The following is a 15,635-nucleotide window of genomic DNA, read 5'->3' as shown; positions in this document are numbered from 1 at the left end:
GTTAGACATACATCCCACATTATATATCCTAGCCTTTGGGTTTAAGTATATCTCATTAAGAACTGCTCGAAAAAGACCAGTAAATCCCATATCATCTAAGACTAAATCCAGCCACTTCAATCTCACACTGTCGAATGCCTTTTCGGCATCTAGCGTGACAATTGCTGGATTTTTCCCTTTATACATCGTTTATCTTGCCACAGATAGTGCCACTAATACCTTACGTATATTAGTGACCGCTGATCTACCTTTAATAAAACCCACCTGTCTGGGTGAGAATAGTGTAGGGAGTATTTCTGCTAATCTATTTGCTAGTAATTTGGAAAGTATTTTCATATCTTGATTTATCAATGAATCTACCGGATCCTTTCCTTTTTTGTGTATTAGGGTAATGAAAGCAGTATTCATGTGATCCGGTATTCTGCTTCCTTCCACTGTAGAAGAATATAAAGTAGTTAGTACTGGAGCTATCTGGGTGGACATGGCTTTCTAAAAGTCTGAGGTGTATCCATCTGGACCCGGGGCTTTACCAGAGGGAAATTATTTTATAGTAGATTGAATCTCCGTTGCTGTTATTGGGGCATTTAAATAGGCAAGTTGTTTATCAGTGATTTTTGGTAAAGACAATGCATGTAGAAGTGTCCTTCCTCTCACTGCCTTCTCCTATTCCTCTTGATAGAACCTATCAAAGAAATCTCCAAACAATCCAGTGATTTGTTTGGGTCTACACTCCCTAGTCTCATCCCCTCTCTTTAAGCTATTATTGTGTGTCATTTGGCATCTACCTTTCGCCAGGGAGGCTAACAGTTTCTCCGATTTGTGTCCGTATTTATGTAACTCTATTTCAAGTCGGGACCTTTTAATACTATCCTGTTTATCAGCCCACACGTCAAAGTCCCTCTGGGCCAAAACCCATTTCTCTTTTGTGATTTGGGTCTGGGCCAAGAGAAAATTCACATATGCTTTTCTCAAGTTATCACTTGCTTTTTCAAAGTTTGCTCTCGCCAGCTTTTTGATGGACGAGACATATGCCATTAAACGACCGCTCAAGACAGCCTTAGCTGTTTCTAAAAATATCATTGGTGAGTGGATGTGTTCCATATCATTATCTATAAATTCCATCCACCACCCCTGCAGTAACTTTGTAAAGTTCTCATCTTGTATTAAAAAATTTGGGAATCTCCATATAAAGTCTGCACCTCTAGGCTATTGGTCCATAAAATCCAGGAGCAGAAGAGAGTGGTCAGATATAACCATGTCTTTGATGATGACCTCTGATACAATCTGGAGAATCCCCTGGGACAGGAAAATGAAATCAATTCGGGACCAATTTATATGCACATGTGAATAATGTTTGAACTCTCTTCCCTGCAGGTGATGCTATCTCTCAAACAGTATAAAGGCAAAGGTGTAGAGCAGCAACAATGGACCTCATCGACCATGCTTGATAAAGGCTACTATGAAGCCGAAACGTCTTATTTTTGCTTTTTGTACGCACTCAAGGCTTCAATAAAGGATACACCGGAGATGCTGCTGTAACCTCTTTTTTATCAGCTATCTCTCAAAGACAGTGTATTGCTAAAATCTCCTGTTTGCCCTTAGTTTTGTCATAGCTTCTGTCTTCTTGTGTGTTTATGACCAAGTTAAAGTCTCCCTCAACTATTTTGTTTGGGTGTGTATCTTGAAGTATCTTCTGGCATAATGAATCTAAAAAGCTCTTCTGGCCATTATTTGGGATATATACATTACATATATTGTACTCACCAAAGGGTCCCGGTATATGGATACCCACCATCCTGCCATCTTTATCTTCTTCCGTTGAATAAACATGTGAAAGATGACGTCCTATAAGTATCAGCACCCAAGCTTTTCTTCTTGCTGCCGCTGAGCCAAACACTTCTCCAACCCACATCTTCTTCATTCTATGATAATCTGCTTTTGGGAAATGGGTGTCCTGCAGTAACGCTACATCTGCTTTCAATCTTTTAAGATGTCTTAAGATTTTCATGAGCTTATTCGGGGAGTGCAACCCTTTAACATTCCAGGAGATCATTTTCATATTCTATTACTGTAGGAAGATCCATGACCATTTCTATACAACTTACAAACAAGTCTCCAAGTAGGAGCCTTTTTCAGTGGAAGGGTATATCCCAGCACAGCACCTTTCTCGCCTCCTAATACCCAAGATATGCAGATCTGATACCCCAGAACACTTAACAGTATAAACTAATAAAACATAATAAAACAATTAGAAAAACTTCAGCTTATACATTTCTCTTACTAGAACTTCCTTTTTTTCTGGTAATCACGTAAGAACCCCGCCACAACACTTAAAGCTCACCACATTTCCCTCCTCGACCCAGACCCATAGGAGTGTCTTTGCCTCTCAGAATGAGAGAGAGCATCACTGTCCCTTGAAATTCTTGAGGTGTTTTCCACTGTGGGGTCTTTGAGCCTTTGGAGACCCTCATACGTTGGATTTCTTTCTGGAGGAACATGATTCCATTCTTTATGTCTGGAAGGTACAGCTGAGGGTCTCAATCGTATCTCAACTCCTCCTCTTTCCCCTTCGATGTCGTCTGGCAGCAGCAAGTAGTCTTCAACTTCTTTCAGGTTGTCAAACTGTCTTGTTGAACCATCACGTTGTCTGATTCTTAATATAGCAGGATATGCAAGTTGAAATCTAATCCCCTTTTTGTGGAGTCCCGAGCAGATTCCACTAAAGGTTCTGCGCTTTCTTGTGACCTCCACTGAGTAATCAGCAAATAGTAATACTTTGGTGCCCCTTATAATCAGCGGTTCCCACCATATTCTGTATGCCCTCAATATATCTTCCTTATCTGAATAACAATTACTTGTTTTTGTCTTTGGTTGGCATTTGAAGAGGTTGTTGTAGGGTGCTTGTGAGGGCAATTACCCCTGCGTCTATGATTATGGGTTCCGAATTCAAATTGTGTAATGTGCACAGAGAAGGCTGATACACGCAATGGTTGTAATCAGTAATCTATTTTATTGTAACATTAGCAGACAATCTTATACCATAATTATTGATAGACGCCCAACAGCCGTGCGTCACATAAAACCACAAAAAGACAGAAGAAATGAAACCTTTATCAGAAAGAGGATCTTAAATTTAGAACAGCAGAAACTAGCATTTATAAAAATAGAACGGGGGGGGGGGGGGGTAGGTTGTCAGCTGAATTCCCCCTAGCGTGCCTGCAAAGAGCTGACACTTGTCTAAAATTTTAATAACCTCTAATTGAACTCTGGTTCAGATAGATATTTGATATACAAGATGGAGTTCTATCTCTCACAATTCCTCATTTTGAGAAATCTGTGAACTGTTACCGCTCAAAGGTACTTCAGAACAAGCTAATCCTATTCTGCCCTAAGGATTCCCTTCTTACAAACTTTATTAATAAACATATCTATGTCGGAATGGGGTATTATAAAGGTTGCAGGAGTAAGCTGGGCGATTGTACATAAACCAGTGACATTTCTGAGCAACCACTTGTATTCCTTATGCCAACAGACCAGGAATATATCTTCTGGGACTGCAACCACGTACTATTAAACAACTGAGTTATCAATTTGGCCAGCTGGACACCTTCTGCCAGTTTTGGTCCCTTTTCCTGACCCTCTGAGGAGTTAGAGGTTATTCCAGCAATTAAATCAATTAAGGTACGGTTGCTGCAGGCCAGATTCTTACCCTTTACATGATCTACAGTCGTGGCCAAAAGTTTTGAGAATAACAGAAATATTAGTTTTCACAAAGTTTGCTGCTAAACTGCTTTTAGATCTTTGTTTCAGTTGTTTCTGGGATGTAGTGAAATATAATTACACGCACTTCATACGTTTCAAAGGCTTTTATCGACAATTACATGACATTTATGCAAAGAGTCAGTATTTGCAGTGTTGGCCCTTCTTTTTCAGGACCTCTGCAATTCGACTGAGCATGCTCTCAATCAACTTCTGGGCCAATTCCTGACTGATAGCAACCCATTCTTTCATAATCACTTCTTGGAGTTTGTCAGAATTAGTGGGTTTTTGTTTGTCCACCCGCCTCTTGAGGATTGACCACAAGTTCTCAATGGGATTAAGATCTGGGGCATTTTGGTCCCCGAGCCACTTAGTTATCACTTTTGCCTTATGGCACGGTGCTCCATTGTGCTGGAAAATGCATTGTTCTTTACCAAACTGTTGTTGGATTGTTGGAAGAAGTTGCTGTTGGAGGGTGTTTTGGTACCATTCTTTATTCATGGCTGTGTTTTTGGGTAAAATTGTGAGTGAGCCCACTCCCTTGGATGAGAAGCAACCCCACACATGAATGGTCTCAGGATGCTTTACGGTTGGCATGACACAGGACTGATGGTAGCGCTCACCTTTTCTTCTCCGGACAAGCCTTTTTCCAGATGCCCCAAACAATCGGAAAGAGGCTTAATTGGAGAATATGACTTTGCCCCAGTCCTCAGCAGTCCATTCCCCATACTCTCTGCAGAAGATCAATCTGTCCCTGATGTTTTTTTTGGAGAGAAGTGGCTTCTTTGCTGCCCTTCTTGACACCAGGCCATCTTCCAAAAGTCTTCGCCTCACTGTGCGTGCAGATGCGCTCACACCTGCCTGCTGCCATTCCTGAGCAAGCTCTGCACTGGTGCCACTCCGATCCTGCAGCTGAATCCTCTTTAGGATACGATCCTGGAGCTTGCTGGACTTTCTTGGACGCCCTGAAGCCTTCTTAACAAGAATTGAACCTCTTTCCTTGAAGTTCTTGATGATCCTATAAATTGTTGATTGAGGTGCAATCTTAGTAGCCACAATATCCTTGCCTGTGAAGCCATTTTTATGCAACGCAATGATGGCTGCACGCGTTTATTTGCAGGTCACCATGGTTAACAATGGAAGAACAATGATTTCAAGCATCACCCTCCTTTTAACATGTCAAGTCTGCCATTTTAACCCAATCAGCCTGACATAATGATCTCCAGCCTTGTGCTCGTCAACATTCTCACCTGAGTTAACAAGACAATTACTGAAATGATCTCAGCAGGTCCTTTAATGACAGCAATGAAATGCAGTGGAAAGTTTTTTTTGGGATTAAGTTAATTTTCATGGCAAAGAAGGACTATGCAATTCATCTGATCACTCTTCATAACACTCTGGAGTATATGCAAATTGCTATTATAAAAACTTAAGCAGCAACTTTTCCAATTTCCAATATTTATGTAATTCTCAAAACTTTTGGCCACGACTGTATACCAACACACTGCACCAGGCTGTTCGGGTTAGAGTATTTGCAGCCGAATTTGTCATGAGGACTAAAAGACATACCTTTCGACCGTATTTGCAAATAATAACAGTGTGTCCAACTTGTAAAGCATGACACATTGTACCTCATGTTCTCGTTCCAGGGGGTAGAGCTATAATCAACTGGTGGCCCTGATCTGTTTGCCATCAGCCAGGGGGGCTCAGCCCATCCTGCAACGGGTAAGGGTACCTCCCTGTTTTAGTTTGGGCTTAACCTGCTTCATGCCTGTGAAAAAGATAGTAGAGTTGGCCAGTTCAGTCAATTCAGAAAAACTGAGGGGCACAGCAAAATAGGGCATACTGGCTGAACTTACAGGACTGTGAGTACAGATCCAACAGTCTATCATTTTTCATTCATTCCTTCAAACAGCACCTGATGGTGTTGTATCAAAGCATTGTCCCAATCATCATTCAGTGTACGAAACACTGCTGACACGCTCAGGGTCAGAGCCACTGTCAGCAGAAGGATCTTCATCCTGTGGTTCCAAGAGAAGCGTGTATCCAGTTGGGTTTTCCTTCAACCTTTACAGTGGTGTGGGTGGTCAACAGTACTTGAAATGGGCCATCAAATCTTGGAACTAGTCCTTTTCTCACATGCCTTTTTATCACCACCCAGCCCCCGGGCTGCAAGTTGTGAGTTCCTTCTACTGAGTCAGGATCTGGAAATGAAGCAAACACCTGTTTATGGTGTATTCTAGCCTTTTTGTGAGGGCCTGTATGTAACTGGTCAGACTGTCATTATTCATCTGCAGCTGCTGGGGAAAGTACAACCATAACCTGGGGGCACTTCCAAACAGGATCTCAAATGGGGACAACCCTGTCCTCTTGTTTGGGGAAGTCCTTACTGAATATAGAGCCAGAGGCAAGCACTCTGTCTAGAGCCTCTGGATCTCCCGCATGGCCTTTAATCCATTCAAACGCTCAACTTCAACTGTGAAATGAGAACCTCTATCTGACTCAATAACTTCAGGAACACCATACCTGCATATCAGTTCACTGACCATTTTCTTTGCCGTATTCTTGGCATTTGCTTTGGCTATTGGGAAGGCTTCCGGCCAACCTGAAAAGAGATCAACACACATGAGAACAAATTCATACACTCCTACCTTTTGTAGTTGTATATAGTCTATCTGCAGTCTCTGAAACGGTTAAAGTGGCCTGGGGGTGTGCTTGCTTGGAGTCTTCACCACTTGACCAGGGTTATTCAGTGCACAGAGAAAACCCTGGAGCAATCCACCCTGTATTAACCACACTTACCATGGCACCTTTCGATAGGTGAGCGGGCCCCTGTGCCTCCTGAGCCATCATAGGATAGAGGGCTCTGGGTAGGCATATTTTTTCTGACACTTCCCAGAGTCCCTGCCCATTCGGCACTGCTCCTCTCTGAGTTCAGGAGCTCTTTTCTCCTTCATCTGCCTGTGCAGACAGTTTAATCAACACGTCTTCAGACATGTGGTGAGGCTCCAGGACACCGACAGGGATTACCTCGGGTTTCCAAGACTTCACTGCTGCCTCTTTTGCAGCCCCATCTGCCCTGTTGTTGCCCCTATCCTCACGGGGTTTGTTGTCTGGTATGTGCCTTAACCTTGACAATGGCTACTTCCTCTGGAAGCAGTAGTGAGTTCATTAGTTCAAATACTGAGTCTTTGTTTTTAATGGGCTGACCTGCAGAGGTTAGAAAGTCTCCAGCCCACCATATGGGTCCATAGTCATGTGCAATACCAAAACCATACCTTGAATCTGTATAGATGTTCACCTTCTCCCCCTCAGCCAATTTACACGCCTCAGTGAGTGCCTTCAGCTCATGTGTGAGGGAGTGGTTCAGCAATGGCTACCTCATGCTGTGTGACCCCTGCATATCCAGTGTGGAACCGGCCATCCTCTCCCATATTCCTGCTTCCATCTACAAAACACTCAAAATCAGGGTTATCAATAGGTTTTTCATGAGAAAATCCAGAAGTTTCTTGTTGCATCAACTGTATACAATCATGAGGAGCATTTTCAGCTAAATCAGACAAAAGGCTACCTGTGCTACCCTCCCTTATTTCTGAATCTGTTATTGATAACAAAGTAGCAGGATTCAGAGTAGTACATCTTTTGAAAGAAATGAGGAGTGCACATTGGAGTCTGAGTTGTCTAGCCATAGAAATATGGTTTGGTTGCACTTGTGTGAGTATGTCCTGTGTGTTTGCACAACTGTATGTTTCCATCCCCCCTGCACTTCCTGAAACTCAAACAGATTGCTGAAGAGAAAATTGAGGGGAAGGGGGTGCGTGTGGGTGCTATATATACACAGAAACTGCCATGTCTTCACAGCTGCTCATTAATTTAATTGCCTGCACTGCTGTGACTGCCCTGACACAGGAGGGGGCCACAGGGTATAACCTGGCTGACTGTGACCCTGAATTTCAGAATAGAACAAGTTAAATTCCTCATCATATTTTTGAATACTCAGGGCTGGGGCTGAGGTTATGCACAGCTTCATTGTATGAAAATTATTCACTGCCTCTTCTGTCAGATGAAATGGGTCAGATAACAGACAATCATACAGAGGTTGCATTAACATCGAGGCATGTCTAATCCAGGGGCGACAGTTTGACACCAGCCCCCTTAGGCTTTGTGCTCCTTTGGGCACTTGAATCCTTTAAACAGCCTCCCTTCTATCTTGGGTTTTCAAAATTGTCACCTTGTTAACTTCTCTAGGAACATGAACCATCCTGTAACTGACAGGCGGCCCCTTAACTGGGTTTCTTCTTTAGTAACAATTGGGTAACAACCGTACTGTCTTATCTTTTAGTTTAACTGGCTCAGATTCACGGATAAAAACTGTTTCTCCCATAAATCCCACAGCCGGTACATAACAAGGGGTTAACTGATAAGGCTGCAAGAAACTCTTTCCTACTCTCTCTCTCTCTCACTATTTGTCTGGAAGTTTTCCTCTTCTGCTCCCCGGACTTATTTGGTATGGTCCCCATGGTCTGTCTCAGTCCAATCCCAGGATTTGGGTCTGGCTCACAAGGCACTTTAACACCCCAAATCCTGAATTACATAATTTGCCGGCCGGGCCTAGGTCCTCCTCCCTCGGATCATAATCCTTCTGGTACACCTAGTTAAAACGTTACCTTAGGTCCTCCTGCCTCAGACAGTCCTTCTGGTTCACCTAATCTAGGTCATCCTGCCTCAGACAGTCCTTCTGGTTCACCTAGTCAAGACTTAAGCACAGACCACCTTGGGAACCCACCAGATCTATAATAACCTTAACACAGGGTGTCCCTTACAAGTACCCAGCTCTCCGTGTCCATATGTTCTCTATCTCAGCAAACAGAGTTCCTACGGGTTCTGCAGCATGTACATTTACCCCTCACTCCTGAGAGGGATGGCAGTAACAACCGCACTTGATGAGTCGCAACTTCAGGTTTTTTCTTTTTGTTTGTTTTTCTTCTTCTAAGGGGAGACACAATCAACAAGTATACACAATAAAGATAAACTTTTCAACTTCTTGTTTACCTACTTGAACATTAACAAGACAAAAACAAGTGGCACCTCCCCTTTAACAACATGCAGGGCTTACCTCACTGGCAGACAGGATTTTTCACCGTCTTCCATGGTTGGCCTGCTGGTCGGACCACCCCTTCTGCCCCCTCGTCTGGCAATTCCTCCACACTCTCATAGGCAGAAATCTCTGGTGGTCTCCATCAGTCCCGTCCCTGCACTTAAAGCGCAACCTCCTGCCAGGGGAATTCTCTTGCCCTGGTTAATTGCTACCTGGGAGGCGCCTGACACACAACACAAACCACAGAAAACACAGAGAAGAATATCCACAATAGAGTAAAATGTTCCTTCTCAGTCTGGTTCTAAAGACCCAAAATGTCAACACCAATTACTACTCACAGTATGATCATCGTCCAGCAGACAGACAGCCGTGATGTAACAAAACAAAGCAACTAGAGGCAGGCAAGATTGCTTACCTTTTCATTGGGCCGCGGTCCCCTCCTCAAGTGCCTTTCGTAACGCCCCGGAGGTCATTTATGTTGGCTACCGATGCTTTATTCTCTCTCAACCTCACAAACTACTTTTATACATATGTCAACAACTCCTTTGCATCCATGATCCCTAATCCAACCACCATAAGTTTGTTTGAACTTTTCCAACACTTTCACTAGAGTCTTTGCTGTCTTGTAACCCTTTGGGACACTAAGATTATTAGCCATATCTGTCAGTTGTCCACAAGTTTTATTATTAAACACCAAAGAATACAATTTCCTGACGTCAGTTTCTCTTAGTCCTTACCTAGAGCTTCCTCACTTGTACCAGTGTACTCTAGAAGACTAAAATTATCTTTTCAGGGAACCCAACTCAGTTTTCCACAGAACTTTCCCACTATATACCTAGTGTAATCTGCACTGAGCCTGAGCTTATTCAACTTCTCAGGGGGTTACAGGGCTCCTTATTTCCCTTTTTGGTGTTCTTAGTTATTTTCCGCAAAACATAACGGACAACAGACATCTATGTCAGCAATCCCAGTTTACTGTCTCAAACGTCATAGTCAAAAGTCTTACCCAATAATCATAGGAATATCATCTCTTTAGAGTTCTTTACTAGAGTTGAGCGAACACCTGGATGTTCGGGTTCGACGAGTTCGGCCGAACTTTCGAAAAATGTTCGGGTTCGGGATCCGAACTCGACCCGAACTTCATCCCGAACCCGAACCCCATAGAAGTCAATGGGGACCCGAACTTTTGGGCACTAAAAAGGCTGTAAAACACACCCGGAAAGGGCTAGAGGGCTGCAAAAGGCAGCAAAATGTAGTTAAATCCCCTGCAAACAAATGTAGATAGGGAAATGATGAGTTAACATAAAATAAATAAAAATTAAACAATATTAATTGGAGTGAGGTCCCATAGCACAGAATCAGGCTTCAAGTCACCCACCAATGGAGAAGGTCACTTACTATTATTTTGACCACAGCACCCAGACAAAGGAGAGAGGTCCCACAGCAGAGAACCAGGCATCATATCACCCACCACAGGAGTAGGCCACCATTTAGTTACTTTGACCCCTACACCCAGACGGAGGAGAGAGGTTACACAGCAGAGAATCAGGCATTTAGATCACCCACCACAGGAGTAGGCCACCATTGAATCAGACCCCGGCAACCATGTCAGATGGCACAAGCATAAGCTTTATATCAATCAGCACAGGAGAAGGCGACTTTGACAGACTTTGACCCCTACACCCGGACGGAGGAGAGAGGTTTCAAAGCAGAGAATCAGGCATTTAGATCACCCACCACAGGAGTAGGCCCCAATTTAATGGGACCCCGGCAACCATGTCAGATGGCACAACCATCAGCTTCATATCAATCAGCACAGGAGAAGGCGACTTTGAAAGACTTTGACCCCTACACCCAGACGGAGGAGAGAGGTTTCACAGCAGAGAATCAGGCATTTAGATCACCCACCACAGGAGTAGGCCCCCATTGAATCAGACCCTGGCAACCATGTCAGATGGCACAACCATCAGCTTTATATCAATCAGCACAGGAGAAGGCGACTTTGAAAGACTTTGACCCCTACACCCAGATGGAGGAGAGAGGTTTCACAGCAGAGAATCAGGCATCATATCAACCACCACAGGAGAAGCCACCATTTAGTTACTTTGACCCCTGCACCCAGGAAGAGGAGAGAGGCACCACAGCACATATTCTGGCATCATATCAGCCACCACAGGAGAAGCCACCATTGAGTTACTTTGACCCCCGCACCCAGGAAGAGGAGAGAGGCCCCACAGCACATATTCTGGCATCATATCAGCCACCACAGGAGAAGCCACCATTGAGTTACTTTGACCCCCGCACCCAGGAAAAGGAGAGAGGCACCACAGCACATATTCTGGCATCATATCAGCCACCACAGGAGAAGCCACCATTGAGTTACTTTGACCCCTGCACCCAGGAAGAGGAGAGAGGCCCCACAGCACATATTCTGGCATCATATCAGCCACCACAGGAGAAGCCACCATTTAGTTACTTTGACCCCTTCACCCAAACAGAGGAGAGAGGTTCCACATCAGAGAATCAGGCATCATATCAACCACCACAGGAGTAGGCCACAATTTAATGGGACCCCGGCAACCATGTCAGATGGCACAACCATCAGCTTCATATCAATCAGCACAGGAGAAGGCGACTTTGAAAGACTTTGACCCCTACACCCAGACGGAGGAGAGAGGTTTCACAGCAGAGAATCAGGCATTTAGATCACCCACCACAGGAGTAGGCCCCCATTGAATCAGACCCTGGCAACCATGTCAGATGGCACAACCATCAGCTTTATATCAATCAGCACAGGAGAAGCCACCATTGAGTTACTTTGACCCCTGCACCCAGGAAGAGGAGAGAGGCCCCACAGCACATATTCTGGCATCATACTAACCACCACAGGAGAAGCCACCATTGAGTTACTTTGACCCCTGCACCCAGGAAGAGGAGAGAGGCCCCACAGCACATATTCTGGCATCATATCAGCCACCACAGGAGAAGCCACCATTGAGTTACTTTGACCCCCGCACCCAGGAAGAGGAGAGAGGCACCACAACACATATTCTGGCATCATATCAGCCACCACAGGAGAAGCCACCATTGAGTTACTTTGACCCCTGCACCCAGGAAGAGGAGAGAGGCCCCACAGCACATATTCTGGCATCATATCAGCCACCACAGGAGAAGCCACCATTTAGTTACTTTGACCCCTTCACCCAAACAGAGGAGAGAGGTTCCACATCAGAGAATCAGGCATCATATCAACCACCACAGGAGTAGGCCACAATTTAATGGGACCCCGGCAACCATGTCAGATGGCACAACCATCAGCTTCATATCAATCAGCACAGGAGAAGGCGACTTTGAAAGACTTTGACCCCTACACCCAGACGGAGGAGAGAGGTTTCACAGCAGAGAATCAGGCATTTAGATCACCCACCACAGGAGTAGGCCCCCATTGAATCAGACCCTGGCAACCATGTCAGATGGCACAACCATCAGCTTTATATCAATCAGCACAGGAGAAGCCACCATTGAGTTACTTTGACCCCTGCACCCAGGAAGAGGAGAGAGGCCCCACAGCACATATTCTGGCATCATATCAGCCACCACAGGAGAAGCCACCATTGAGTTACTTTGACCCCCGCACCCAGGAAGAGGAGAGAGGCACCACAGCACATATTCTGGCATCATATCAGCCACCACAGGAGAAGCCACCATTGAGTTACTTTGACCCCTGCACCCAGGAAGAGGAGAGAGGCCCCACAGCACATATTCTGGCATCATACTAACCACCACAGGAGAAGCCACCATTGAGTTACTTTGACCCCTGCACCCAGGAAGAGGAGAGAGGCCCCACAGCACATATTCTGGCATCATATCAGCCACCACAGGAGAAGCCACCATTGAGTTACTTTGACCCCCGCACCCAGGAAGAGGAGAGAGGCACCACAGCACATATTCTGGCATCATATCAGCCACCACAGGAGAAGCCACCATTGAGTTACTTTGACCCCCGCACCCAGGAAGAGGAGAGAGGCACCACAGCACATATTCAGGCATCATATCACACACCACAGGAGAAGGCCTCTTTCAGTGATTTAGGCCTTTGGACCCAGACAGAGGAGAGAGGCACCACAGCACATATTCTGGCATCATATCAGCCACCACAGGAGAAGCCACCATTGAGTTACTTTGACCCCTGCACCCAGGAAGAGGAGAGAGGCCCCACAGCACATATTCTGGCATCATATCAGCCACCACAGGAGAAGCCACCATTGAGTTACTTTGACCCCCGCACCCAGGAAGAGGAGAGAGGCACCACAGCACATATTCTGGCATCATATCAGCCACCATAGGAGAAGCCACCATTGAGTTACTTTGACCCCCGCACCCAGGAAGAGGAGAGAGGCACCACAGCACATATTCAGGCATCATATCACACACCACAGGAGAAGGCCTCTTTCAGTGATTTAGGCCTTTGGACCCAGACAGAGGAGAGAGGCACCACAGCACATATTCTGGCATCATATCAGCCACCACAGGAGAAGCCACCATTGAGTTACTTTGACCCCTGCACCCAGGAAGAGGAGAGAGGCCCCACAGCACATATTCTGGCATCATATCAGCCACCACAGGAGAAGCCACCATTTAGTTACTTTGACCCCTTCACCCAAACAGAGGAGAGAGGTTCCACATCAGAGAATCAGGCATCATATCAACCACCACAGGAGTAGGCCACAATTTAATGGGACCCCGGCAACCATGTCAGATGGCACAACCATCAGCTTCATATCAATCAGCACAGGAGAAGGCGACTTTGAAAGACTTTGACCCCTACACCCAGACGGAGGAGAGAGGTTTCACAGCAGAGAATCAGGCATTTAGATCACCCACCACAGGAGTAGGCCCCCATTGAATCAGACCCTGGCAACCATGTCAGATGGCACAACCATCAGCTTTATATCAATCAGCACAGGAGAAGCCACCATTGAGTTACTTTGACCCCTGCACCCAGGAAGAGGAGAGAGGCCCCACAGCACATATTCTGGCATCATATCAGCCACCACAGGAGAAGCCACCATTGAGTTACTTTGACCCCCGCACCCAGGAAGAGGAGAGAGGCACCACAGCACATATTCAGGCATCATATCACACACCACAGGAGAAGGCCTCTTTCAGTGATTTAGGCCTTTGGACCCAGACAGAGGAGATAGGCACCACAGCACATATTCTGGCATCATATCAGCCACCACAGGAGAAGCCACCATTAAGTTACTTTGACCCCTGCACCCAGGAAGAGGAGAGAGGCCCCACAGCACATATTCTGGCATCATATCAGCCACCACAGGAGAAGCCACCATTGAGTTACTTTGACCCCCGCACCCAGGAAGAGGAGAGAGGCACCACAGCACATATTCTGGCATCATATCAGCCACCACAGGAGAAGCCACCATTGAGTTACTTTGACCCCCGCACCCAGGAAGAGGAGAGAGGCACCACAGCACATATTCAGGCATCATATCACACACCACAGGAGAAGGCCTCTTTCAGTGATTTAGGCCTTTGGACCCAGACAGAGGAGAGAGGCACCACAGCACATATTCTGGCATCATATCAGCCACCACAGGAGAAGCCACCATTGAGTTACTTTGACCCCTGCACCCAGGAAGAGGAGAGAGGCCCCACAGCACATATTCTGGCATCATATCAGCCACCACAGGAGAAGCCACCATTTAGTTACTTTGACCCCTGCACCCAGGAAGAGGAGAGAGGCACCACAGCACATATTCTGGCATCATATCAGCCACCACAGGAGAAGCCACCATTTAGTTACTTTGACCCCTTCACCCAAACAGAGGAGAGAGGTTCCACATCAGAGAATCAGGCATCATATCAACCACCACAGGAGTAGGCCACAATTTAGTTTATTTGACCCCTGCACCCAGGAAGAGGAGAGAGGCCCCACAGCACATATTCTGGCATCATATCACACACCACAGGAGAAGGCCTCTTTCAGTGATTTAGGCCTTTGGACCCAGACAGAGGAGAGAGGTCAGAGATTAGCTTCATATCCCCCAGCACAGCAGAAGACCGCTTTATTTGACTTAGGCCTCAGCACCCAGACAGAAGACAGAGGTAGCATGGCAGAGGTTATGGCTTCATGTCACCCGTTAGTTTAACCGGCCACTTTCATCTGGTTAGGCCCCGGCGCCCAGACAGAGAAGAGTTTCATTCAACTGTGGGTTTCATAAAATTTGTATCAAATAAAGAAGTGGCCCGTAGCACAACAAGACATGTTTTAGGCAGTTAATAAGGACTACTCTGCACAAGGGAGGGACAGGTCCTGTGGGATCCATGCCTGGTTCATCTTTATGAAGGTCAGCTTGTCCACGTTGGCTGTGGACAGGCGGCTGCGCTTGTCAGTAATGACGCCCCCTGCCGTGCTGAATACGCGTTCAGATAAAACGCTGGCCGCCGGGCAGGAAAGCACCTCCAAGGCATAACATGCTAACTCTGGCCACGTGGACAATTTCGAAACCCAGTAGTTGAATGGGGCCGAACCATCCGTCAGGATGTGGAGGGGTGTGCAGACATACTGTTCAACCATGTTAGTGAAATGCTGCCTCCTGCTAACACGTTCCGTATCAGGTGTCGGTGCAGATAGCTGTGGCGTGGAGACAAAACTTTTCCACATTTCTGCCATGCTAACCCTGCCCTCAGATGAGCTGGCCGTGACACAGCTGCGTTGGCGACCTCTTGCCACTCCTCTGCCTTCACCTTCCACCTG

The 15,635-nt window shown here is 46.0% G+C and overlaps 1 long non-coding RNA gene across 2 annotated transcripts in view; it reads right to left on the bottom strand.

Moving 5' to 3' along the window:
* The window catches only part of LOC121000887, a 79,358-nt gene extending 72,029 nt beyond the window's left edge, over positions 1-7,329 (bottom strand). Inside the window, exons 1-3 of one of the 2 annotated variants that reach the window (XR_005778928.1) lie at positions 7,038-7,329; positions 6,306-6,364; positions 5,924-5,963 (exon numbers count right to left, since the gene is read on the bottom strand). This is a non-coding gene — a long non-coding RNA (uncharacterized LOC121000887). Of the gene's footprint in view, positions 1-5,923; positions 5,964-6,305; positions 6,365-7,037 lie in introns of those variants that run through there. The other variant, XR_005778929.1, reaches the window with a different exon arrangement.
* Positions 7,330-15,635: the final 8,306 nt, after the last annotated feature.

The sequence above is a fragment of the Bufo bufo genome, chromosome 5 (genome assembly GCF_905171765.1).
Source record: "Bufo bufo chromosome 5, aBufBuf1.1, whole genome shotgun sequence".
In the NCBI taxonomy this organism is placed as follows: domain Eukaryota; kingdom Metazoa; phylum Chordata; class Amphibia; order Anura; family Bufonidae; genus Bufo; species Bufo bufo.
This window is presented reverse-complemented; position numbering and strand designations above follow the sequence as displayed.